Source organism: Callorhinus ursinus, unplaced genomic scaffold, assembly GCF_003265705.2.
Source record: "Callorhinus ursinus isolate GAN/ISIS: 27379988/994484 unplaced genomic scaffold, GSC_fseal_2.0 scaffold2, whole genome shotgun sequence".
Taxonomy (NCBI): Eukaryota; Metazoa; Chordata; class Mammalia; order Carnivora; family Otariidae; genus Callorhinus; species Callorhinus ursinus.
The window spans coordinates 9,907,261-9,934,427 of NW_027397064.1; the positions used below are offsets into that span (position 1 = coordinate 9,907,261).

Here is a 27,167-nt window from a genome sequence, read left to right on the forward strand (position 1 = left end):
TTCTCTCCCTCTCGCTTCCCAAACTGACAATATTGTCCTACTTATTTTCTACAGTACTGCATGGGACATTCTTTGGATAAGAGGAAACATTTAAATTGTTTCTATTGTGGTTTTCGCTTACTGGGGGATAGAAGATGTTTCCTCCCCTCCGCCCCCACTAATTCCTGGGAGTATCCATAAAGCTCTCTGCAGCAGGTGCAGTAACAGGGTATAAATAGAGCTAATAGATACTTTATGTTTGCTTAAGTACCTAGGAATTCCTAAGTAATTGAGTAACTTTATCTTGTATGGAGTAATAACATCTGTGTGAGTGGGCCTGTAGGTTCTGTTATCATCATCTGCAAGTGAACAGATTCCAGATTCCAGATTTTACGTCCCTGACTATGGATGAGGCCAGTTTAAGCTTCAGCTTAGAACCTCATCCATGGTGAAAATGACTGGTTTAAAATTGACGTAGGTTTGGAAACTGGAAAGTACTGGAAGGCACCAGGATCTACCACCCCCAAAACATTGCATCTTTGGCAGATGGATCATTTTGAGAACCAGCAGAAGAAGGAACATCTTTAAAAACAGGGCACCAGTTGCCTTTTGTAAAGGAAATTTGCATCAGTAGAGACGTCTTCCTCTCCTTTCCTGGGAAGAGAAGGTTTCTTAACAGCTCCTATCGGTGGAGAGGCACCATATAATAAATGTCACTAAACTTTCGTCCTCGTTTAGCATACTTTTCCTCATTGCCTTACCATAACTTGTCTCCCCTCCCAGGAGCCAAGACCCCTTTTCCCTTGTCTAGCCTACCACGGTATATAAGCCCAGGTTCCCACCCAGCTTTAGGTTCCTCAGGGCTGAGTGCTCCCATGTTTACACACGATGCACAAAATTCACTTCTGTTTGCTTTCTCTTGTTAATCTGTCTTCAGCCAGCCTAATTTACAGAACCCCACCTGGAGAACCTACGATGGATAGAAGAGATTTTTTTCATTCCCTACCGTGCCGTACCTAGACTAAACTATTAGAATAAACACTTTTACCTTAAAGAAGAGAAATGTGCCCAGATTGATGAAAGAAGCTATTTTTCATCCCCTTTGGGGTCACCCTGGGGAACTGTTTGTCGTGCGTCTTCCTGAGAACAATGGACATGAGAGAGATGTGCATGGAAAAAGAGGTTCTGAGGTCACGTACATAGAGAAATACTACCTGTTCTACGTCCCCCGGAAGAGTCGCAGTCTCTTGGCCCATTTAAGGGTCTAAGATGTTCTGGATTCATTAAAATACATTTCGCTTTATGATTAACTTCACTTAACTTGTAGCGTTCCAAATTTAAGTGACTCAGAACCCTTTTAATACATAAAGTCTCCTTGTTCTGCTGAACACACTTCGGGAAACCCGGCACCAGGGTTCATTTTCCTGGCAAAGTGTCCGGAATAATTTCTGGGCCAGTCGTTGCAACACCCCCAAGCTTCCTTGGCAGGACGGAGTCTACTTCAGGGTGCCGTACGCGGGGTAGCAGTCACCCTAGCAGCACCATGCAGGGGCGGCAGAGGGAAAGGTTTGAGCAGCCCGTTTGGGGCCCTGTAGTAGGAAGTGGTTGTGGGGCTGAATGGGATAGTAATGAAGAAGAAGAAGAAGAAGAAGAAAAAGAAGAAGAAGAAGGGATCCCCATTCTTTCTTAGAACCAGCAATCTCCAGATTGCCAAACCTCAAGTTGAGAGTCAGAGCTGTGCCTCTACCTGGAAATCTGATCTGGGAGTACAGCAAAGACAATCTGCACTTTCATGATGAAGAGCTCAGACTCCAGATTCCGTCCAAATTTGGCTCAGCCCTGTGCTGGTTATGTGACCCTTGGCAGGAAGCATTTTCTGCACCTTTATTTTCTTGTCATAAAGTAACAATTAAGATAGTACCTATTTCTTTAGCTTGTTGTGAGGATTAAATGAAGTATTACAGTGAAGACACTTAGCCCAGGGTCTGGCATTAATTAAGCACTTGAAATAAAGTTAGATACTGTCTTTGTCAAGGGGAAAAGTACAGTTACAAAATAAGTCCATAAATACCAGCTACCAGTTTCATAAAAAGTCAGCCAACAGAGAGTTACAGACCCTGAGTAGCAAGAGGATCTTCTGTATTGGTGAGAATCTTTGACTAGAACCCAAGCTCTTCTGCCCCAAAAGTGAAGTTAGTTAGGAAAGAAAGTTACCACTTAAACAGTGCTTGAGCAAATAGATGTAGATGATTTAAAAAAAAAAAAAAGCAATATATACTTTGCTATTTGTATTCGTAAATCTCAGACCACACTTTATCTCTGAGTCTGTTTCTAGGAATTATAATAAATTTGAAATTTTATTTTTAAAAGTTCAGTCTGGAACCATGAGAGACGATGGACTCTGAGAAACAAACTGAGGTGAGGGTTCTAGAGGGGAGGGGTTGGGGGGATGGGTTAGCCCGGTGATGGGTATTAAGGAGGGCACATACTGCGTGGAGCACTGGGTGTTATACGAAAACAATGAATCATGGAACACTACATCAAAAACTAATGATGTAATGTATGGTGATTAACATAACATAATAAAATTAAATTTAAAAAGTTCAGTCTGTTTAATGGGTACAGAGTTTCAGTCTTGCAAGAGGGAAAGTTCAGGAGGTAGGGCAATGTTAACATACCTAACGTTAATGAACTATGCGCTTAAAATGGTTAAAAAAGATAGGAGGCCTGAGTGGCTCAGTCGGTTAAGCAGCCGACTCTTTTGATTTCAGCTCAGGTCATGATCTCAGGGTCCTAGGATCGAGGCCTGTGTCAGGGTCTGTGCTCAGCGGGGAGTCGGCTTGAGGATTCTCTCTCTCCCTCTACCCCTCCCCCCCGCTCATTCTCTCTCTCTAAGATAAATAAATAAATCTTTTTAAAAAATGGTTAAGAAGGCAAATTTTTATGTTATGAATTTTTTTTAACCACCCATCAAAACAAAAAAAGATAAAGAGAGAGAGAGAAAAGAGTTTGATCTGTATCTTATCTTCACATGGTCTGTAGTACAGGGCCTGCCCTCAGGGTTGAAAGTAAACAGCACACTCAGTGGCCCCATTTCCATCAGTAGGAGCAGGGGATGTGAGCAGAAACCGAATGGCTTTAGAAAATCTCTTGACTCCACTCAAGATTTGGTGAGAAATTAGGGCGACTCATGGAACGTGGGATTGGGCCCTAAGTGGGCTCTGCTTTTACCCTTTTGAAAGTAGCCTATTACAATTGGGGAATAGGTCCAAAACTGAACTCCATTTTCTTTGCAAAACTGCTCCTTCTGTGTCCCAGCACCCCACCAACCTTCTCACCTACACCAGAAACCTGAGCCATGGTGTGCTGATAAATGCATCACAACAAGCTTTCCTGGGAACAAAACAGCATGCCTTCATGCACATATGTGTATGAAAACTATTACTAATATAGAGAACGTATGGCACAGAATTTACAAATAGAATAAAATATATAATAATCTTTACTGTAAATTCTTACTGAATGCCTCTGTTGATTTTTATTGACCTCGTAACCACAGCCATTGTATTGTGGAACAGACGGAAGAGTGTGGCTCCAACATGAATGTTGGCTAATATTTATATTTTTGTTTGCAATAGTGAATATGAGGCAAGGAAGATATATATTGGCTCTTCACTCATTCATCTATGATGTGGATGACTTCTTAGCTGAATCAGATAATAGATTTGAGTACCAGAAGTTTCAGGGTTTTATGCTACTCACAATGTAATGCCTTCAGACATGAAATCCTTTAATGTTTAACTTACATTATTAACAATTTCTCCATCACTTTTTTAAAAGATTTTATTTATTTATTAGAGAGAGAGAGAGAGCACGAGCAGGGGTAGGGGCAGAGGGAGAAACAGACCCCCCTTAAGAAGGGAGCCTGACACGGAACTTGATCCCAGGACCCAGAGATCATGACCTGAGCGGAATTAAGAGTCGGACACTCACCGACTGAGCCACCCAGGCACCCCTCTCTGTCACTTTTTTTTTTTAAGATTTTATTTATTTATTTGACAGAGAGAGAGATAGCGAGAGCAGGAACACAAGCAGAGGGAGTGGAAGAGGGAGAAGCAGGCTTCCCGCAGAGCAAGGACCCCGATGCAGGACTCGATCCCAGGACCCCGGGATCATGACCTGAGCCGAAGGCAGACGCCTAACGACTGAGCCACCCAGGTGCCCTTTGTCACTTTCTTAAATGGAGAGTGGGTGTTGGCAAACTATGGCTGGTGGGCAGAAAACAAAAGGAAAGCCAAAATATCGGGCTGCTGCCTGCTTTTGTCAACAAAATTCTATTGGAAAACAAGTTCACTCGTTTATGGATTGTCCACGGCTGCTTTCACGCCTCAGTGGCAGAGTTGAATGTTTTGACGGGGACTGTTTGGCCCAGAAAGCCCTGTCTGGCCCTTTGTAGTAAAAGTTTGCTGACCTCCTGATCTAAAAAATCAACAAAGCAACAAGGTAAGCCCCGATTTGTAGCTTTTTCCCATTTCCATAGTATAAATGTCGCCACCATGGCAGATTTCAAGCAACTAGTGTCAAGTTAGGAAGAGATGCTCAGGAGCACATCCTTATGTGGTATTTCCAGCAGACAGATACAGGAGATGCAAATAACCCCAAGAGCTTAGATAACAGTAAAAGTTAGTAATATAATTAGCGATGACTTTTGAGAATTTATTACCTTTGTATTTAATATAATTTATTTTATTGTCCATGTATATAATTTAAGTTTTAATAATAGCTATGTATACATACAATGGGATTGCCTCCTGGCTCTGGCATACCACCCTTTGAAGGTCATGCGAGCTTCCCACTTCCCTCATGCCAGCTACACCAGTTTTCAAGTCCTATAGTTCCATCCCCTGAACCTCTGTAACGTCTGCTTTCCTTCCTTAGCGTTAGTGCTTTTGCTCTGGACATCTTCATCTCGTGGCCAGACTATTATAATTTCTTAAATTGTCTCTTGACATCCGAACACATCCCTCCAATCTGTCCTCTGGACAAAGCTTCCTAAACTATAAGGTGCATCTGCATCATCTGGGATTCTTGTTAAAATGAAGATTTCCCTCTTCATGGGAGGTCTTGGGATTCTGCATTTCTAAAAGGCTCTGGGGCGGTGGTGATGCTGCTGGTGCTCCGACACTTGAAGTAGCAGAGCTGGGCTGCTGCTAAGCACTCTTGCTAACACGTGACTCTGACCTTGTTACTCCCTTCTTCCCAAATCCCGCGGGCTGTTTCACACCTTTGCGCTTTATTAATATTGCCCCCTCTGCTTGAAATCTCTCTGCTCCCTTTTGCTCCCTCTTGCCTCTGGCTGGGAAATGCCTTCTCTTAAACACTGCTGTGTGGCAGTCCCCAGTTAAAGGAGCACCCTGCCATCGTTGGGTCCCTGCTGCTCCGGGCCAGCATATTCATCTAATGACACTGCTGCGTTTATTTGTGTTGCTTTGTCTGTCATTAAATTCTGACAGCCAAATTCCCTAAGCCATATTCTGACCTCAACTCAAATACCATTTCCTCAGAGAGTTCCTCTGATGCCGCTGAGAAGCCCTCCCATCCTTGCCTGGTCACTCTCTATTCTACCAGGCCTGTTTTTTTGTTTGTTTTGTTTTGTTTTTGTTTTTGTTTTTTGAGAGCACTGTTCACACCCTATAATTACCTTGTTTTAATTTTTAGCAGAAGCAGTCTCATTTAATGTAATTGAGACCAATAGTTAGTAGGTTGTTTGCACATGAGGGACAAAAATTGGGGAATCATAAAAAAGTGATCTATGTCTATGTCAAATATTTTCGTGAAAATTTAAATAAATGCATGTTCATTTGCCTCAGTATTAACCTAGAGACAAGGTCACCATCCTGAATAGGAGTTCATTGATTCAAGTTCACCATCATATTTCTTGCATAAACTACAGCCTTAGAGCATCATCTCTAATTTCTCGTTTCTGTTGCTTTAACATGGAGCATGAACATATAGAAACTTGGAAAGCAAGATTGAAAATTTTTTCCTTGTCTCTTACAATTAGGCCTTGCCCACATCTAATTTAAAGGCATTGTTTGAAAGCAACCCACAATTATCAAATCTTCCAAAGCATGTAATTTAGTTTTTGGGTTTTTTTTTTTTTACAACAAACATTTTATTTTGGAGTAATTTCAGATTTACAGAGAACTTGCAAAGATTGTACAGGGGGTTCCTAAATACCCCTCACCCCACTTCTCCCGTCATTAACATATCTGCATTTGTCAAAACTAAGAAACCGACAATGATATATTATTATTAACTACTAATAACTCCAGGCTTTCTTTGGATTCCCCCCCCTTGTCCATTGCCTCTTTCTGTTCAAGAGCGAGCCCCCAGTGCCACATGGCATTTGGTTGACCCATCTTCCCCTGATTTCTCTGGTCTTTGAGAGTTTCTCTGTCTTTTCTTGTTTTTCATCACCTTGACCACCTGGAGAAGTACTGGCCAGGTATCTGCAGAATGTCTCCCAATACCTGACATTCTTTCCATGAGACTGGAGTTGTGGATTTTTGGAAAGGACACACAGAGATGAGATGCCCTTCAGGCACATACTATCTATCTACTGGCACCACTGTTGATAATAACCTTTACATCATTTACTTTTTATAAAAAGAATGCTCATCCTTTGAGCACTTACATTTTGTTGAGTTATGTACTATTTCGTTGAATAAGGTAACCAGAAACATAAATATAAGAGGCACCCACAGGATCCGGAGCAAACACAGTGGATCTGGATCAGTGTGGGTGTCGCCTGGTGGGAGCAGGGGGGGTAGGAACACAACCATCATCCTGAAAAGGTCTGTTTCCCTCCTCCCCCATGAGTACTGGGAGCTGGTCTGACTTACTCCTCACTGAATCCCCAGTACTTCGCGCGGTGCCTGGCCCACAGCAGGGACTCATTACGTGCTTGTTGAATGAATACAAGCACAGAGCAAACTTCAGGTGTCTGTCAGTCAGGGTCCAGTCAGGAGATAGTTGAACATAGAGAACTTAATCGTCAACTAAGTGCCAAGTTGTTAACTAGATAACAGAAAGGGCAGAAAGATAGCAATAAATGATCATGGAAGCAGCAAGTGTAGGAAGCAGGCACCACCCCTAGGGCTTGGAAACAAAGAGAAGAGGCCGAAACTACTGAATTTTGGGTGCTCAGAGGAAAGGCCCCCCAGGGTTGAAAAACCAGACCAGGAGCAAAGATGGCTCCCTGCCAGAGCGTGAGGAGAGCAGCTCCCTGAGCGCTGGAAATACCGCAGGCTGCAGACCGGCAGCGGAGGCTGCCCTGGGCCCTGCAGAGCGTTGCCAGGGTGCCGCTCACAGCAGTGGAGAGTGGTCGGGAAGGAGCCTACCCTTCTCCCTCCTCCAGCCTTGCAGTCCCCCTCCAGAATCTTATAGGCAGAGCCTTACAGGGAGCCGGCTTCACAGCAAAAATATGGTCAACAGAGCTTCAGCAGCAGAATCACAGAGCAGGGTGTAGAAGGTTGGGTTTGGAGCAGAGAGAAGACAGCTTCGTGCCTGCCCAGGTACAAATTAGGTCAAATTGGTAATGCAATTTCCCCTTCCCACCCACACCTCTGCAGGTGTTCAGCCACCCTTTCTTGGCTCCTTTCCCTTCTGGTATCTTGCCGGCGGCGGTGGCGGGGGAGGGGGGGTCCCTAGAAGTGTCTCCGCTACAGTAGGAATGCCTTTGGTGCACAGATTTCAAAGCTGTCCACGTCTGCAGGTCAGTGACCAGGGTTGTGTTGATCCAGGCTGGTGGTCTCATCTCGCCCTTTTCACTAAGGGGCAGTTCTTCCTCTTCTGGGCTTAAATGGGCCCATACCCAGAGTTACTTGGACCCAAGGTGTAACATGGTTAAGTCAACAATTCTTTTAATTTTACATAAAATCCTTTTCTCCCCAGGTCATTGACACACCTCCATTCTCCTGGCTGGTTCAGGTGTGGGCTCAAGAGCAGGTGACTCCAGATTTAAGACCTGCTTGGTTTCTGAATAATAGTCACACACAGAGGAAGCTAAAGTCGAACCTTTACTATCTACCCCAATTCTAGAAGCCTATTCAAACCATGAGTCTATAGACATTTATTTTGATGACAAAATAAAAGCTGATGCAGTTATAAACAGTTAAGGATGTGAATCCAAACATTTAATATAAAAGCTGTTTTGCATGTTTCATGGAGGAGATTTTTTTCTTCACTGAGGTTTCCAAAAATATAAGTCCAGTAGAATTTGGACTGAAGATGCCTTCCTTTTCTGGTAAATCTGCTCAGCAAATATAGCCATTCCTCATTGCAATAAGGAATTTCAAATCAAATTAAAAGTTAGGATTATCTTTCTTAAACAAATAAGTGGTATTGTCGGTGTGTTAAGCACCGAGGCTTGCCGGTGCTTGGAGTGGTAAAGGGACAGGCTAGGGCTTTCACGATGCCTTCATGAATGGCCTTGCTGCTGTTTCCTCAGTTGCCTGCCTAATGCTAGTCAATCATTTTAACTAATTTTGGGGGAAATCTCCCATGTTCCTGTAGGACAACCCGCTGCTGCCCCCTGAACTCTGATATGCAACTGACTCATTACCTAAATTTGATCGAATCGTCCTCCTCTCGGGCTACAGACATTTTACTGAGCCTCTTCTTGAGCATTTCAAAATTTCAGAAATACTGTCAATAGGGAGAGAATTTTTTAGGGCAATGAAGCTCTTCCCTATGACACCATAAGGGTGGATCTGTGTCATCATATACTTCTCAGATGCCGTAGGATATACAACACCAAGAGCCAACCCTAAGGTAAACTATGGGCTCTGAGTGATAATGACATGTCCATGTAGATTCATCGACTGTGGCAGATGAACTACTCTGGTATGGGGGTGTTTTGGCAGCCGTGTGTATATAGGGCAGGAGTATATGGGAAATCTCTTTACCTTCTGCTCAATGTTCCTGTGAATATAGAACTGCTTTGAAAAATAAAGTCCATTAAGAAAAATTAAAAAATAAAGTATAATAATGCCTTTGCTGAAATCATTATTTGGCTTAAAGGCAAACCACCATGATGATGACTTTTTCTCCTAAGGAACCTTAGGTTTCCCTTTCAATTTGGTGTCTATTGTCCACTTCCACCTTCCCAAGCCAAATTCACCATACCTGGGAGGGGGTGGCCAGGAAGAAGGGTTGTGGTCACCAGACATACTCAAGCCTCAGTTTTGGATCATCCAAGAACCCATGTCACCCTAAACCTTTCTACCTCTCTCTCTTTTCAAAGATTTATTTATTTGAGAGAGAGAGAGTGCATGCACGAGTGGGGGAAGGGGGCAGAGGGAGAGGGAGACACAGACTCCCTGCTGAGCAGGGAGCCAGCCCACAACCCCAGGACCCCGAGATCATGACCTGAGAGCCAAAGGCAGATGCTTAACGGACTGAGCCACCCAATCGTGTCACCATAAGCCTTTCAATGGCAGGGACCGAGTCTGATTTATGTGGGCTTTCCCAGCACCTAACATAGTGCCTGGCACATACCATTTGCTTAATAAATGTTTACTGAATGAATGAATAAAGAACAAACGAGAAAAACAAATGGATATTCAGGATTTGGGTAGAGGCGTTTGGTGGAGAAAAAGATTTAAAAAAAAAAAAGAGAACGATGACAAAGCTTGTATTTTTAGTATCCCTTCTTCTGTTCCTTGGCAACTCCCATGTGAAGAGCGGCAGAGACTGAGTCAGGAAGCCTCACTCCTGGTTTAGAAAACACTGTCAGGGTGGCAGAAGAACCGAGTCCCATCCTTCCTACTGGCCACGCCCAGCCTGACTCTGTGCTTGGAAACACGCAGTTCGGAAGCTGACATTTCCAACAGCAGCGGCTTAGAGAGCCCCACGAATTTCAGTATCCCAAAATCTAGGACAGAGAGAAATTGGTCACGGGACTAGGTGGGTCAGATGCAGCCACAAAAATATGCGTGTGCAGACCCTCCTCGCGGTAAGGCATTCATAGACGTGAACACAAAGGAGTTTGGGCACATTTTGACCTTCAGTTTTGCCCTACAGGCTGCCCCGGGCAAGACTCATAAACCGGGGGCCCCTGTTGGATCCCGTCCATGGCGGGGAGGGGAAATGTCTGGCATAGGTGTTCTTTTGGGTTTTGTTGGTTTTTTTGTTTTTGTTTCTTTTTTTGGTTTTTTGTTTTTTAATTCTAATTTATTGCCAAGATTTAGAAATTGAGAAATTTCAGATCAAATCTGGATTTCCGGCTTCTGGTGAAAAAGCAGATCTGGGAACAGCTGGCCTGTGTTTCCTCATGGTCACAATGTGGGGCGGGGGGAGGGGCAGCTTTCTTCACCTGACTGGCCTCTCTCTTTAACCCACCAGCCTGGCCCTGTGGGCGCCGGCAGGTACACCCCCTGCTTCTCCGGACACCACCCAGCAAGGGCCTTCATGGGACTGAAGCTGATGGTGAGGGCAGACTTGTGTGATAGAGTCCAGAAAGTTCCACCCAGCCATTCTGGATAGCAGGAATCGAAGCTTCCTGGAGCCTCTCCAGTACAAGCCCCAGTAAAGAATGTCATACTGTAATTGTATTGGGTGATTTAAAGATCCAAGGATTAGGTTTTATCAATAGGACTGATTGTTCCTCTCTTTGCTCTGGTCCATTTGGCCCATTTCAGATGGCAGGAGAATGCCTTCATTTTAATATCATGTGTCTATCTAGGCCAAATGTCCAAATGGAGGTACGTTTCTTCCACATTTAACATTTCACCATAACTCAAATTAAGGAAAGACTGCTGCGAGAAATAGTCTTAAAAAATTGGCTGAATGATGAAATTTGCACTTATTTGAAATACCATTTCCTACTGACATTTCCCTTCCAGCTGCCTTGGCATTAATGTAAGAATTATTTATGACTCAGCATTTCCCCACAACAGCTGCCCACAGGACAGAGCATGAACTAAGGAGAAGAAAAGAACCATGCTGACTTCACCAGAGCAGCGTGGGCACTCCCAGCTGAGAAGAGGCAACCGCTCCAGGAGGCAGGGCACGGACGGGCTTCCCCGGGGCCGAGCTGAGTTCAAATCCCAGCTCTGGAATGTACCAGCTATGTGACCTTGAAACTACTGTCTGCAACAGAGGTCAGCAAATAATTTTATAAAGGGCCAGCTGGCAGATACCCTCCGCTTTGCTCTCCAGACAGTCCCCATCACAATTACCCAACTGTTAGCAACTGTTGCTGCCCAGACCCAGCTGAACACAGGGTATTAGTCTACCGGGGTTGCCATAATGAAGTACCACCGACTGGGTGACTTAAACACCACAAGTTAATTTTCTCTGGGTTCTGGAGGCTAGGAGTCCAAGATTGAGGTGGGGGCAGGGTTGGTTTCTTCTGAGGCTGGTGATTCACCTCTGACGGTGTCGTCTGTGTCCTCATCTCTTTCTGTCAGGACTTTATTCCTACTGGATTAGGACCCATCCTAATCATTCTAACTTAATCACCTCTTTAAAGGCCCTAGCTCCAAATGCAGTCATATACTCAAGCACTGGGGGTTAGGACTTCAACATTCAGATTTTGGGGGCGACAGAATTCAGCCCATAACAGCACGTAAATGAGAACTCTCGCTGTGTTCGAAATGAAACTTCGCAAAATGAGGCCTGTGGCCACCTTTGGGCCTGTGGACCCAGGTTTGTAGACGGCTGGTGTCTACTCTCCCCCTTCCTGGAATCCCTCACTCCCCTTAGGCTCCCTCACATCCTTCCACCTAAAGGCCTCCCCGTAAGGTCACCAGTGGCCTTGTCTCTCTTGCCCCCAGCAGTGTCACCTCCACACAGTCTCTCTTCCCTGGACTCTAGTGAGGCCACACTCCTTGGATTTCCGACCCTTCTAGCCCGCCCCTTCCCTGATTCTTTGCTGGTACTTCCTCCTCTTCCCAACCACTAAATGTTCTGCCGTCTTAAACCTCAGCGAGGGGCTCTCCTCCTTTCTTGCTGTATAATTTCCTCCAAGGTAATCTCATCAACACTTCTAATGTCAGTTACCCTCTAGAGCTGAGGACTTCCAAATATATAGCTCTAGCCCATACATCTGATTCCCTCCCCCAGATTTCCTCTCGTCAGTGTTTCTGTAATTTTGTGTGGTGCATCCTGGCTGTTTACTATTTGCTTTTCTTTCACTACTATAATCTCCAGGGTAAATTTAGTTCCATCCTAAAACCATTTCACAGCTCATCTTCCCTGACCTGCCTCCCTGCCCCACAGTGAATTTACCTCTTCCCCAGGCACGCCATATATTTCTTCTTCCTTCTTCACAGTTTATAATCACAAATGTGCATGATTGATTGATGTCTCTCTACTTTGGAGGACAGTAAACCCAAGAGAAGGGAGGATCTTGTCTTTTGTTCTCTCAGCATACAGGCTGGCACGTGCTGGGGCTCGGTCACTCTGCATGAGACGATTAAAGAACTTTAAGTAAAATAATGAAATTCTCTGAGATATTGAGAATTATTTGATTTCAGTTCAGAATATTTTGTGTTAGGCTCTGCTTGTTTAAGTTATGACCTTCAGGAAGGTGTTCCCTATATATTTCCATTCCTTCTATTTTTCTACCTGTGTGGAAAATGGAGGTCATTGGAAGAATGGACATGTTGGGTTCTCTGTATTTCTTTAGTTTTGCGCATAAAAGGAGGGTAGAACCCTGGAGGCAGACAATCTTGGTTCAAATTCCAAGTCCACTCCTTACTAACTGTGTGACCTTGAGTAACTTGCTTAACTTCATTATTCCTCAGTTTCTTCACCTGTAAAATGATGATGCTGACACTTGTGTTAAATATACAGTGTATGCACAGGTGTATGGACAGGACTGATGTGGTGCCGGCGTTAGTCAGGTTTCCTGATTTGTTTCACAAATATTTTTTATGTGCCCACAAATGGGAAGGGTACTATTTCAGGCACTGGGGTACAGCAGTAAGGGAGTCAGCCCAGTCCTATGCTTGGGGGCTCACATCCTGTTTGGGGAGACGGAAGTAAAGACAAAGCCAGGCGAGGGTATAGAGATTGATGGTGATCTACCCCCGTAGATGGGGGGCATTTTAGCTGTGGGGATCAGAGAAAGCCTTCCTGGTGAGCTGAATGGAAGTAGGTAAGAAGGAGACACCCGAGTGAAACAAGGATCCCCAGATGTTGGGGTTTTTTTCCCCCATTTTGCTCCCCTCCCCCAGAAGGGCGAATTCTCCCTCCACCTGGTCACTAGGGAGAATGCCTCACCCCTACTCATTTCTGTCTGGGCGGGGGCGGTGCCAACAGAAATAGGAGGTGGGAATCAGGGGGCCCTGGGCTTTTATAGGCACAGATTGTTCCAGTCAGCTGGGGATCAGATGTCAAGGTCTTGGGCGTGGTTTCCAAACTCCATAATAGTTGATATGCAAACTAGATAAGGCACGGAGCAACGCTGCCGCGTAATGGAACTTGTGCTCTGAAAACAATACGTAAAAATAAAACTGCCAAGAAATCCCATGTCTCTTTCAGTTGGGTTTGAGGTAGAAGTTGGCAGGTTTGTTTTGCCTTTGCTTGCCTGTGAACAGAGAACCGAAATGAGTCAAAATGCAGCCAGAATGGAATAACTTGAACCTGAAGAACGTTAAGAGTGCCCGGGTAAACCTCAAGGCTTCCCAGGGCTCCAGGGATCTAAGGAGGCAATGTGGCTAGTTTGGCTATGCCCTGGTGTGGTTGCTGGGCTTCCCACACTGTACCTACTCCTAGAAGAGCAGGGGTGGCTTGGTTGAGTTACTACCTTGGCATGCTGGACCTGAATAAAATTTGAAAGACTTAAGATCTTCGCACTCAGTAATTTCTCCCCAGGAGGCTGCATACGCTTTCTCTTGTCTGGTCTAAGTGAGGGAATGAGGAGCAAAGAACCCTGTCTCTCACAAAGAACCCAGATATATTTTGTAGAACTAATAAACCCAAGTAAAAGGACTTACCCACCCCCCACCCCCCCTTCATCTCCAGAATCCCTCTCCAGCCATATAGCTTGTAGCAGTGAGCAGGTGGGTCCTTATTATGTGAGAGGTAAATTTGGCTGCCTGGGCGTACCAAGAATTGTCAACCTGTAAATAAAACATTTCAGTCAGATAAACAGCTGAACCTCAGAAGCAGTTGAGAGATTAGAGAGGGTACTGATACATTAAGATTTAAGAAGCTGAGGATTTTCAGAAGCATTTGATTGGTCACCACATCTCAAGTTCTTAGAGTTTCCAAGCTCCAATGTAGCCACAGCTGGGGAGCATACCCCCAAGAACCACCCCTCTCAAAGTGCTGAGGAGGGGAATTTGAAAGTTGATATGCATCTAATTCCTGAGGCAAATTCCTCAGCAAGGAAGTCAGACTCTTATCTCAGACATCTAAAAGGATCGAACAAAAACAATTAAGTGTCCAGGTATCTTTGAGTCCAGATCAAGGTGAAGAACTTTAATTCAAAAACAGTACATCAATAAAATAAGCGTATAGACGACAGAAGAAATTTGGTCGTCCCCATTTCTTCCTTACAGCCAGCATGTATGGGGGTCTCCTTTGTACAGGACACTCTTCCAGATGCTATAGAAGAAGAAAAAGATGAATTCGACCGGCGCGCCTGGGTGGCTCAGTCGTTAAGCGTCTGCCTTCGGCTCGGGTCATGATCCCAGGGTCCTGGGGTCGAGCCCCTCATCGGGCTCCCTGCTCCGCAGGAAGCCTGCTTCTTCCTCTCCCACTCCCCCTGCTTGTGTTCCGTCTCTAGCTGTGTCTCTGTTTGTCAAATAAATAAATAAAATCTTAAAAAAAAAAAAAAGATGAATTCGACCCACTCTTGGGCCTGGAGAGCTTTCCCTTGGGGGCTGTATGAGGTGGAGCAGAGCATAGAAAAAGACATAAGTAACTGATTTCTTGTGTCTGAGTGATGGCCCTTGGCTAAAAGCTGTGTTGGTCTGGCTGAGCCTGGCCTGTTAATGTCGGCTCATGCCGCTTGACCAGCTGCTGTAGTTCCATTCAACTCCAAGCTTTGGGAACATCACAGGTGTGTCCTCCCAGACTCAGCCAATTCCCTAGACTGCCCGATATGCTCTCAGTGACCAAGTGTCCCCTCTTGGAGTGTGGCCATTTGGATCCCAACTAGCTTTTTCCTAGTTTTTAATAACATAAGACCTCATCTTAAGAACTCTATTCCTTCATTTTCAGTGTTTGAGGCTCTTCTCTTCATTTCAAGGGGAAATGACTAATAACCATAAATAACGAATGACGAACTGGATATTAAGGCACAAGAAACATGCTGTAGCCAACTTCAGAGTCCCTAAGATGTTTCCAGACTGATTTACGAGTTCAGTCACATCTCTGTTAGAGCAATGTAACAAAAACCAAACAAATTACATAGTCTAGCATCAAAGCTTTAATTGGACGACCATTTTAGTGCATTTAGTGTACTTGAATATATGGCTGTCAGAATTCATCTGAACTGAGAAATTAAAAAAAGATGCTCTCAAAACACAAATGACGAATATCTCTGCTAATTTATATAGAGACTCTGTTCAGGAAGATGTAAGACCCAGGACTCGTGGTTGCCTCTGTTGGGAGGAGCCAGGTGCCTGGGAAGTGGGGTGGACATCTGGAGGTTTCTCCCCTGTCCTCACCTTTGAACTTTCTGCATTTTGTACTCAACATTAAGTAATTTTTATTACATATTAAGTAATTTTTATTACATACAAAGAAAGAGCTGTAATGCTTATTTATTTTTGTCATGAAGTCACTCCCTCTGACACTTTTCCTCTCAAGTCAGAAATTCTCTCAAGGCCTGAGGAAAGTGATGAATCGAACTTTTCCTGACAGGAAAGACAAGGTCTGAAAATTCTGCCTGACAGAGAGAAAGAAGAGTCCTGGCAAGAGCCGAGGCGCTGACAGACGAAGACATGTGCGTCTGACAGAATCTGGACTTTTCACCAAAACTGAGTTAGAACAAGACGTGAAATGTGTTTGGAATTATATCTGCCTTCTTATTGTCAATCTATTCAGCCAATCAATGTCCTTTTTAGTCATGGCATCCACTTTCCAGCCTCATTCAGCTCACTGTGGAGCCTTTCTCATTTCTTCGGAACCGACATGAAAGTCAAGAGTCCCACGTGGGGGTCGGCACCTGTTGCTGACTGGGTGCAGTTTTCACTGCATGATGGTTCCCCACGCCCCGGCAATGACCTGTGAAGGCCTCTGTGCCAGGAAATTGCGAGATCCAGCTACGCAACTACAGTTATAGGAAGGGATTAGCAGCTGAACGGCCCGTTGGACACATGGGGGGGGAGGGGCACTCCCATCAGGCTGTTTGATAGAAGGGTGCGAAGGTTTATGGATTAGGTCATAGCCAAGCAGCTCTTTCTGTGGTGCCCTTTGAGCTTTTTTGGAAGGTGAGCCACACGCAGCCAGTGATAGGCTCCAAATCTGAACATGCCGCCCTGACGCTAAAGGGATAACAAGGGGCTCGATCCAGAGTTTTTCATGACATCATTCACTGTAGGATTAAAAAAAAAAAAAAAAAAAAAAAAGTCTTTTCTGGGGAGGGTTCATGAGTGTTGCCGCCTAACTGACGAGACGTGTGTTGTGCGGGAAGCCGGGCCGTAGTGTACATAACAGATACAGCCCTTCTGTTCCGTCTTTCCTCAAATCCCGATTTTTTAAAAATAGCTAATGGCACGGCAGCTTCTAGAAGACGGGAAAAGCTGGCAAGGAGCTAAAACGGGGTACTACGGGCAGGCATCTGAGGGAGCCATGGTCTCCCACAGAACGCCCTGTCGTGTGGGATTTAGAGGAGTCTGAGTTGGCTTCTGGCTAAAGAGATTAGGGAAGGTTCGGCGAAGAGGAGCATGCATTGTTCCCTCTGCGGAAGAAACCCCCAAATCCGTGAAGTGCAAGCAGGCCAAGCCAGAAATCATCTTCTAGGGCCAAGACCGCACGCATTTCCCACATCCCCTTTCACTTGGTAAAAGGTTGTTGCAATTTCCACTAGGCAGTCAGAGCCACTGGGACCAGATGGTATCTCTAAAAATGTGGCCTGCAGCCATGATTGGAGAGTCAAATGTGTGACTTGCATTCTCTCTCAGAATAAGAAGAGATAATGTACGATTGTGCTGGTGAGGCCCGGCCGGGAGAGGAAAGAAGCTGATACATAGGTGGAAATGCGAGCCTGAGCTTATTGACTGTTGCCCTCGTTTATTCATCCTGCCCTCCTGTGAGAAAATAAGCATCAGGCGGGCAGGCGCTTGGTCTCTCTGACCCAGGCTGCATCCAGCCCCTAGACTCATGACCCGCACAGAGCAAACATACAGTGCACTTTCCTCGAATGAATGAGGGGCTTTCCCAGAATAAAGTGTTTGTGATCAGTGATCAACACAGCTGCTGATGCTCTGCAGTCTTCAAGTCTGCCTTTTCCGAATGTCCCAACAGAGGACAAGTCTTGATTACAGTCATCCTGAGCCTGGATTGCACTACAAACTGCCTACGGTTGGTCCTGAACTCAAGGGCAAGAATTCTTCCCAGCTCCTGATAGGCTGCCTGCACAGTCTGACTTTACATCCAGCCTCTTTGACCAGGCTTCGGGGCCAAGGTTGCCCATCCCAAACATATTTTATTAATCCCTTTTAGCTCAGGGAGTTAGCCAAAAATTCCAGGAGGAGGTTGAGTCCTTTTCCCCTGCCCGGGTTGACGTTTGAGCACACACCGCCCCCTAGTGTCCACCGCACACTTGACAACATTATTCTCAACATCTGCTAACGCCCGGCACAGTGAAGTCTTCTACAGCCCAGGCCCAAGGATCTCCGCATTCGTGGGGAGGGAGAACAAACATGCCAGTTTGCCCAGAATAATCCAGCATGTTGTGAAGATGGTACTAACTACCCAACCCAGAGCTTTGAAAATAAAATAAAATAAAATCAGCCCTATCGGAATCCAAAGTCAAGAGCCCATAAATAGAGGATTCTACTTTGTAATGGGGTTGGACATTTTCCATAAACTGAAACTTGGACTATGAAGTAGAAGCATGAGGATGTACCACCAGCTTTTTCATGTTCAAAGCTTTGCCTTTTGAATCCCCTTTCATGTCCTTTTTTGTGTTGTTTGTACACAGACACACACACATAAGCAGAAATAAACCCATGGGCTGGGTTGCACTTTCAGTCTCGATGTAAGACTGCTTGTCTTGCTCACGTGCCTTCTCATGGAGGGAGAGAACCTTGGGTCTCTAACCCTGACACATCCCCTTCTCTCCATCCCGTTAAGCAGGTGCAAGGTGGGTTTCTGGCACAGCCTGACAAGCACCTGAATCTAAAATTCTCAATTTCACTGGCCCAAGTGTGGCCCTGGATGAGACCGGTGGACGGAAGCCTCTGTTCTATTGTTGTTGTTGTTTTTTTTAAAGAGACTAGAACAAAGACACTTTCACCATTGACATTATAAAAACCGTCTTCTGAACATTCAAGTATGTGTTGTCCTGGGTTACATACTACAAATAAAGAATAAAGCCACACTTTGCATTGAAGGAGCACGCTTTTTACGGATGCCCTTCATACAGGTGCAAAAACTGCAATTAGGACCTCTGCGGGAGGCCCCGGATGCTATATAAACAATGCCTCCGAAGGTGTGCAGTGCACAACCCGAACATCTTTGTGAAGCAGCCCCGATAAAATACCTGATTGACAAAAGAGCGTGAGTGCTCAGACGACGCCTTTCAAACCCCGCTTTGGTCACTACTCAGCAAATTCAAGAAGTCAGGCTTGGCTTTCCTCTGTCCCCTTCTGAATCCCCATTCCATCAGCACTCTGCCTCCTCCCTGCCCCCATTGGCACCTCCCCACCCTCTTTGTGCTTTGAGGTACACCCTGTTTTTAACGGGGCACAATCCCTTAGCTCGGAGGACGAAAGCTCATGGGCCATGTTACTGACCAGCAGTTGAGGGAGATGCGGGAGATGGCACTTCTCTGATATCCCTTTTAGCACACTTCCTATGTCTGTCTTTGTTATCTCTTTGACAAGAGGCCTCTCTCTCTTCTTATTTCTTATCCCAAACTCACTGAGCAGAGGACACTGGCCGCTTAGATCTGCGAGTCTGACCTTTGCCTCGAGAGCCTACAGGGGGCAGCACTGATCCCCTCTGTGTAACTGGCAAGGAAGGCCTGGGGCTTGCTCTGAGCTAAATTCTTCTGGTACATTTTTTTCTGACTTCTCTTTAAAGTGAATTGAAGCTACGGGTAAAGGGCAGGGCCCCCGGGGTCACAGTTTTCCCCTGTAAAAGAGATGAGATTAGAAACATAACAACAACTCAGTCACCTCCAGGCCAGTCTCCTAAGGTGCCGGACGCCCATCTGGGTTGATTAGGTAAGTAGGTTGGTTAGCATGTCAAAATGATTCCTGGAGACATTTTCCTTTTCCTGAGGCTGGAGAGGGTCCCCTTCTGGGTGGAGAATCTAAGAGAAGCCTAAACGTAGCTGCCACCGCTCGAGCCAGTCCTTCAGCCCGTTCTAATCGAGCCCATCACACCATCCAGAAGGTTCATGCGAGTCCTCATATTGCTAAATCCGGGGCACCGTGTCTGGCTCTCATCCTCGAGCTCTTTGTAGGATCTGCCTTCTCGGAAGTTGCTCATTCTCTCCAGAGACATTCTCTTTTCTTAGCGCCTTTCCTGGCTTTCCTACCACAGCTCTGCCTTTAGGGGCTCTCTTGACATGGTCCTTTTCTGGGGCTCAGGCATGTTCATCCCACAGCCTACTTGGCATACCCATGACACTACCACAGGTATTTCCAGTCCTTCGTAAGTGACCCCCAGTCGTGTGTTCACCCCCAGCCACCCAACAGCAAAACTGCTCCTCCCACACCGGGTCACTCTGAACCCGGAACCATTCTTGATCATGCCCTTCCCTCATCAACCTTTAAGTCCCTTCTAAGAAAATGGCCACCCACTGACTTCTTCCCACAGCAGGCTGTCACGGTGGTCCTTCCAGCTCTCCGCCTGTCACAACAGCTCCCTCACTCTCTCCCCATCTCCACCTTCATCCCTGTTCACGCCATTCTCCACACTTCGGCCAGTGGACTCCCCCTGTCCAGCTTAGAGCATACCCCCTGCTCTCCGGAGAGAGTTTGGAATTCCACGGGTCCTGAAATGCTCTCCTCAATGCAAGCCATTCCCCCTTGCTTCGGCCACAACCCATGCACTCTAGCTTTCTTTCAGTTCCTCGAAGTCCAGGACCTTCCTACCTCAGACCCTACAAACCCGTTCCTGCCTTCCCCTGGCATGCTCTCATCCCCCTCAGGTGTGTGGCCAGCTCCCGGTCAGACATCAGCCCTCAGCTACTTTCTCCAGGGACTCCTTCCCTGGCCCACAAGCTAGGATAAGAGCCCTCTGCTATATGTTTCTCCTTCATAGCACCCCTCACCACTGTAACCAAAATATATCTTTAGCTCTTCTAACTACCAGTGCCTTCCAAGGAAGGTGGCACCCAGGAAGTCAAAGGACCTCGTGGCTGTTGAATATCTTAAGGACTCTGCCTGTGAATGTTTATGGGAGAAATAAAACGCTCTACCAAACACAGGGGTAAGAAGTAAAACAACAACTGGATTTTTCTGAGCAAGCCCAGAAGCATGAGCAAAGGTGGGCAGTGAGTGGGTGCTGTGGGCCCAATGGAGTGACTGGAAAAGCCTTTGGGAAGAACAGAGTTAGCATTGACGATAAAACGTTGTGCTTACCCAGGACTCCACGAACGGCTGCCCCTGTCTATGTGAAACATTTGTCCTTGCAGAACGCAAGTCCTATTGAACGTGAGTTCATGACGAATTTCTCTTTCAAGTCACCAGAGAACTGGAGCTGTAGGAGCAGTGGGCAGGGTCGAGATAGAACCGCGTGAGGGATCTCCACCACACCCCAACTCCCACCTGCCAGTGTCTGCACTCAGATTCCAGGAGGGAGCTGCGGGCAGGAAGGAAGGGCGAGGACAGGCAGGGGGGAGATGCAGAGGCCGTGCAGTGGGGAGGGCAAGCTGACAGGCAGGGGGAGATGCAGAGGCCGTGCAGTGGGGAGGGCAAGCTGACAGGCAGGCGGCCTAGGTCCTCCTCTTTTCTCAGAATGAGTCGGCCTAAGGCTGGTAAGAAAAGCCAGAAGTATCACCTTGGAAATTCCCCAAGATCAATCGTTAGCTGGTAATCCATTCAATGTTTCCAAAGACATGCCATTAAAGCACATTTATAGCTAATCTGCCCATTCCTAGTCACACGTGGGTGGGAATAAATCCTCGGCCAGGACAGAGACCGATAGAGCCAACATCTCTGCAGTGAGGCCCAGCTACCCCACTGGCCTGTGCACCCTTGTTTTTATCAGTTTTTTGGAAAATTTCCCAGAATAGTAGTATTTTCTTAATTAAGAAAAAAATTTCATTCTAGTCAATTAAGTAAAGGAAGCCAAAAGGAAGTTATGCCTTTGAAAAGGGAGGGTCACCGACTTTTTCTGCAAAGGGTCAGGTGGTAGATCAGTCAGGCTTTGTGGCCACCTACCGTCTCTGCCCCATCTTATTTTTTCTTTCTTATTTTTACAACCCTTTTGCAATGTAAAAACCATTCTGAGCTTGGGCATGGTACAAAACCACGCCAACAACAGACTTGACCATGAACTGTCATTTGCTGACCCTTACTTTACATAAGGAGAAAGAGTAACAAGAGTACTAGATGACACTTTCTGAGCGCTCATTATGTGCCTTAGGAGGCGGCATCAGACGGAGGGGCTGAGGTCAGGTCAAGCTCCATAAACAAGAACATGCAGCGCCCAGCTTCCAACTCAGGCCACCTGACTCCAGAGCCAGGTTCTTCATCTCCGTGCCAGCCAGAACTCACAGTGCTCCTCTCTCTGCGGGACGCACGCCCACAGACCTGAAAGGTGGTCCTATGGGACGCTCACCACCACCAAAGCCCATGCAACAGTTTCACATGTGAACAACGACCCAAAGAACTCCTGAGAACCAAGAGGGAAGGACTCAAAATCCATGCTCCTCTCACAGTGGGTCCACGGTGCTTTCCCCATATTTGTAAAGTCACTCATAATTATTTTTATGGCTCATTTTATTTTTATTTTTATTTAATTATTCAGAGAAAACTCTCCTTCTAGATTTGGTTGGGAGTGAAGGAGGGGATGAGGAAAGACAATGTTTATTCTGTTTTTACTGTGTGCCATTCAGTGTTGTGAGTGCAGGGTTTCTCCTGTGAGTTCAGGGTCTCCAGCTCTGAGTGTAGAGTCTACACTGAGTGTAGGATTTACACTGAGTGCAGAGTCTACATGTGAGTGCCGGGTCGACCCTGTTGATGAGGGAGTAGAAGACCAGCTGAGGACAAAGCACAAGCTGACACATTCCTCAGGCACTGCTGGCTGCTCTAAAATTAAGGGAAGGAAAAACAAATGGTTAACTAGTAGAGATCCCAGTCCTGCAGGCCAGGAGTCTCCATCAGTTCACAAATGTCTTAGTGATTAACAAGAAAAAAGCATTCTTTGGGTCTCTGGAAGTTAGGTTATTGATAGACCCATAGACTCCATTTCCTGGAGCCTGAACATCACGCATCCGTCCATGGTGATGTAGGAAACAAAGATAAAAGGAAATGCAGATAAAATTAAATGTCCTTGTAACCTGCAGCCCATTGACAAATACTTGAGGCAGGCAGAGTATAACATTCCTCCAGGAAGCTTCCAACTGTCTTAATGTTAATGCTTTGCTAGAAGGAAAAACCTTAGCTTGGCACAGCCAGGCCTCCAGGATCCTGGGAGTCCTCTTTAGCACATGAAAGCCCTTTTGGACACCTCCCTTTTTCCTTACCTCCCCCAACTCCCAAGTATTTAATCAGTCACCCCTCACAACCCCAGGGCAGCCTCTCTCTCTGCCCACAGGTCCTGGCCCCGTGCTTTCATGAAATCACTTTTTTGCCCCAGAGACGTCTCAAGAGTTCTTTCTTGGCTGTGGGCTCTGGACCTCGCCAACATTCCCAAAACGACATTACTGTGAGTGCAGGGTCTACAGCTGAGAGCTGTTTGCTCTCACCACAATCGTATTACAGTGAGGGAAGATAGACAATAGACAAGTAAACCAATAACAGATCTCAGGTGCTAAGAAGTGCCAAGAGAAGGAAGGTCACATGAGCGAGAGGAACCCGTAGAGGAGTGGTTAGGATCCTTGGAAAGAGCAGATCTTGATGAGAACAGAGAGCCTCTGGAAGAAGAGGGGCTGGAGGGTTGACGCAGCAGGAGCAGCTCTGTCTGTTGGTCTTTCCACTCTCACTCCGCCGTGCACCACCGCCTCCCCCCATACACACAGGGGTAGCCACTGGGACCTGTGTTCTGCAGGCAGATGAGGCCACTCTTCTCACACTGCAGTGGAATGTGCAGGCCTTGACAGATGGGAACTTTGGCATTACACGTGCCCTTGCACACCTGGCGGGTGTGCCCATCAGCAGTGGTTTCTGACACACACACAAACACACACACACACACACCATTCTCTGGTGCTCAGCTCCGGCTGCAAGGCTAAAAGCACCTGTCCCCTTCCAGTCCTTTCATTGTTATGCATCAGGGTCTCAATGAAATCTTTGCCCTTTAAAACAATTGCTAGAGTGGCTTCTCTTTTCCTGATTCAGTTCCAACTGCTACACACCGTGAACACACAGTCCTGAGGTGGGAACAGGTTTATTGGAGTCTGGCAGCACTGGGGCAGGGCGAGTGTGGTGAGAGGCGGGAGGATGGGAGCCAGAGGTAATCCACAAACCAGGAAAGGCCTCATAAGGTACCCCAGCAAGTCCGAATTCTATTCTGGAAGCTCTAGGAAGGCACTGGGAGTTTAAGGAGGGGAAGGGAGGGCTCCTGGGTGGCTCAGATGGTTAAGCGTCTGCCTTCGGCTCAGGTCATGATCGAGGGTCCTGGGATCGAGTCCCGCATCAGGCTCCCTGCTCCTTGGGAGCCTGCTTCTCCCTCTGCCTCTCTCTCTCTCTCTCTCTCTCTGTCTCTGTCTGTCTCTCATGAATAAATAAATAAAATCTTTAAAAAAAAAAAAGGAGGGGAAGGGAATCAAACAGGAAAGAGGAGAAATGGGCAGGACCAGACTGAAGAAGCAGACAGAAGTAAGGAAGTATAAATCATCATCATCATCATCATCATAAAATTTAGAATAACATGTTCTGGTGAAGAATAAAATGGCTAAAAGGTAATTTGGTAACTATTACTTAACACGTGTAGGGCTCTTTGATTTTTTATTTTTGCCGGATATTTTCCACCGGCTTTAAGCTACGGAAGAGTTCAGGTTAGTTACATGGGGGGAAAAAAATCCTTGACTGCAGAGAGAGAGGTTAAATAACCTGTTTTCTTGAGAATCTATAAGGATAAGACAGACAACTAATGATTTCTGGATGGATGAAATCTGGTTTAAGACAGTGTTAGAGGGGCGCCAGGGTGGCTCAGTCAGTTAAGTGTCTGGCTCTTGATTTCGACTCAGGTCGGGATCTTAGGGTCCTGGGATGGAGCCCCCCGTCGGGCTCTGCGCTCAACGGGGAGTCTGCTTCTCTCCCTCTGCTCCTCCCCCTGCTCCTGCTCTCTCCCTAAAATAAATAAATAAATAAATCTTAAAAAAAAAAAAAAGACCATGTTTTGAGTGTCCCTAGCAATTGGATCCACATGGTTATTGGTTATTTGGCCTCATGTGTACACCTGGTCTGTGAAAATTGGGACTTGATCCTAATGCTGTGTGCTGCCTGGCCTCTGTGTGTTCAGAAAGTCTAGGCACCCGAAAGGGCAGAATACACAATTGGCACATTAAGGAAACAGATAATCTGGAAATCACATACCTTGTATAACATTGTCACGAGTATGTTATAAGCTATGTCAACAAGGATAAGAAGTCACCAGTCATTGCGTATTATAAATTACTTACTGAACATGTGATAGAGCTGTGGCAGGAGCCCGGGTGATGGCCCCATAGACAGGGAATGATGAAGGGAACAGAGCTGCCACAGTAGGCATCCGTGACTCAGCCCTCCCACTGACACAGGCACCCAGCCAGCAGGGTCAACTTTCCAACCCCAAGCTAATCACGATGATATCTCAGGAACAGGGTATGAGACATGACCTTCAACACCCCTCATCTGTCAGCTCTGGGCTCAGAAGGAGACTGGCTCATGTGATCAGGCCACCAGCCCACGGGTCTGTCACCTGGAGCTGTGATGGGTGGGGCCTGTGAGAGAAATGGAGAGTTTCTGCCCTCAAGCTGGAAGCCAGGAGAGCAAACCTAAAATTGGATCCCCCTTTCCTGGGGCCAAACATTTCAGGAGACCCAGATAGGGGAGGAAGGACTGAGAAGCAAGCAGGGAGCAGGCCAACGGAGAGGTGGGCCAGAGTGCCTCGGGTACAGGCCCCTCCCTCACTGGCTGCCCCACAGAACGGTCAGAGCCTGCTCTACATCACTATTTGGGGGACCTTGGGCAAAGTACTTGATCTCTTCGAGTCTCAGTATCACTCCTTTGAAACTGGAATACTAGAGTCTTCATTATCCAGGAGTAATTAGCACAGAGGGCAGATAACTTGAAGTGAATCTATTTAAATAGGAACTGAAGTGTTACAGCAAATAATTTAGTAACGAGTGTGATTCCAACCTTATCTTTAAAAAGGAAACTAAAAACAAAGAAGAAGAAGAAACAAAACAAGAAAGGAAAAGAGACACAAACCAAGAAACAGACTCTTAACTCTAAAGCACAAACTGGTGGTTACCAGAGGGGAGGCAGGTGGGGGATGGGGGAAATATCTTGGTGAGCACCGAGGACTGTATAGAATCCTCAAATCACTATATTGGACACCTCAAACTAAGGTAACACTGCATGTTAATCATACTGGAATTAAAATAAAAATTTTAAAAATAAAGTAATTATTGATAGGTTGAAAAAAAGAAACTAAAAATCATGCGTATAAATTATTTTGTTTTAGAGTTAACGAAACATAGGTTATCATTACAACTATGTGCTAATTTCTAGAACAGCGAATGACTCAGATGTGATGGCAGGGTTTTTGGCGTGTTTTTCCCGACAACATCACCCATGCTGGAGGGCTCTGCCAGTTTTCCTGAGGGTTTCTCCTCACATTTTGCTAGGCGAAGAATTCTTTCCCCATGGTGTGGCATCCAATTGTCAATACATCCCTGTCAAGAACAGATACAGAATGAACAAATCTAATTGTTGTTTTTCCCTTTAATGTTAGCTTTATATACCTTTCTAAAAAATTCTACAGATCACTTCCATTTCTGGCAGGATGGTAGATCAGACACCCCAAAAAGTCTTCCCTCTCTACAAAATATTTAGAACATGGGAAGAAGAGGTAGAGGACTACAAACTCAGTGGGTGAAGGGGAGAACTGAAGCAGGGACCGCTGTAGAAAGTGTGGACCCTCACAGGGTCACTCTCAATGGGAGCAGGGCTTGGAAAAACCCACCGGGGGTGAAGTGACCTACCTAGTGTGTCTGCCACAGTTTGGGTGGTGGGGAGATGGGAGATGTGCAGAAGCGTGTTTTAGAGTGTGTCTTTTCAGTTGTTTCCGGGCACACATGGACACACACACACACACACACACACACACACACACACACCGGTACTTTTTAAAAATGAGTTCATAGTGTTCTGTAACTTGCTTTTCCCCCCTCTTAACTTGTCTTAGAGATTTTTCAGTGTGTGCTCTATACACATATCTCATTTTTAAAAAGCTGCACGAGAGGCACCTGGGTGGGTCAGTCAGTTAAGCATTTGATTCTTGGTTTCAGCTCAGATCATGATCTTAGGGTCGTGAGATCCAGCCCTGCATGGGGCTCTGCGTTGAGCGCTGAGTGTGGAGCTTGCTTCAGATTCTCTCTCTCCTTCTCCCTCCACCCCTCCCCGCCTGCTCGTGTGCACACTCTCTTAAAAAAAAAAAAGATAAAAAGCTGCATGAAACACATGATATAGATATGATTTAATTTGAAAGTACAAAACCACTCCACACTTCTAATTTTTCTTATTTTGCTTTCCTTTTCTAAGGAATTTCTTTTTCTTTCTTTCTCTCTTTCTCTCTTTCTTTCTTTCTTTCTTTCTTTCTTTCTTTCTTTCTTTCTTTCT

General features: G+C 45.9%; 1 long non-coding RNA gene across 1 annotated transcript in view; it reads left to right on the forward strand.

Annotated features, from left to right (window-relative positions):
* The window catches only part of LOC112837880 (uncharacterized), a 39,632-nt gene extending 27,182 nt beyond the window's left edge, over positions 1-12,450 (forward strand). The window contains exon 4 of the long non-coding RNA XR_012373939.1: positions 10,941-12,450. This is a non-coding gene — a long non-coding RNA (uncharacterized lncRNA). The remainder of the gene's footprint in view (positions 1-10,940) is intronic.
* The last annotated feature ends 14,717 nt before the right edge of the window (positions 12,451-27,167 follow it).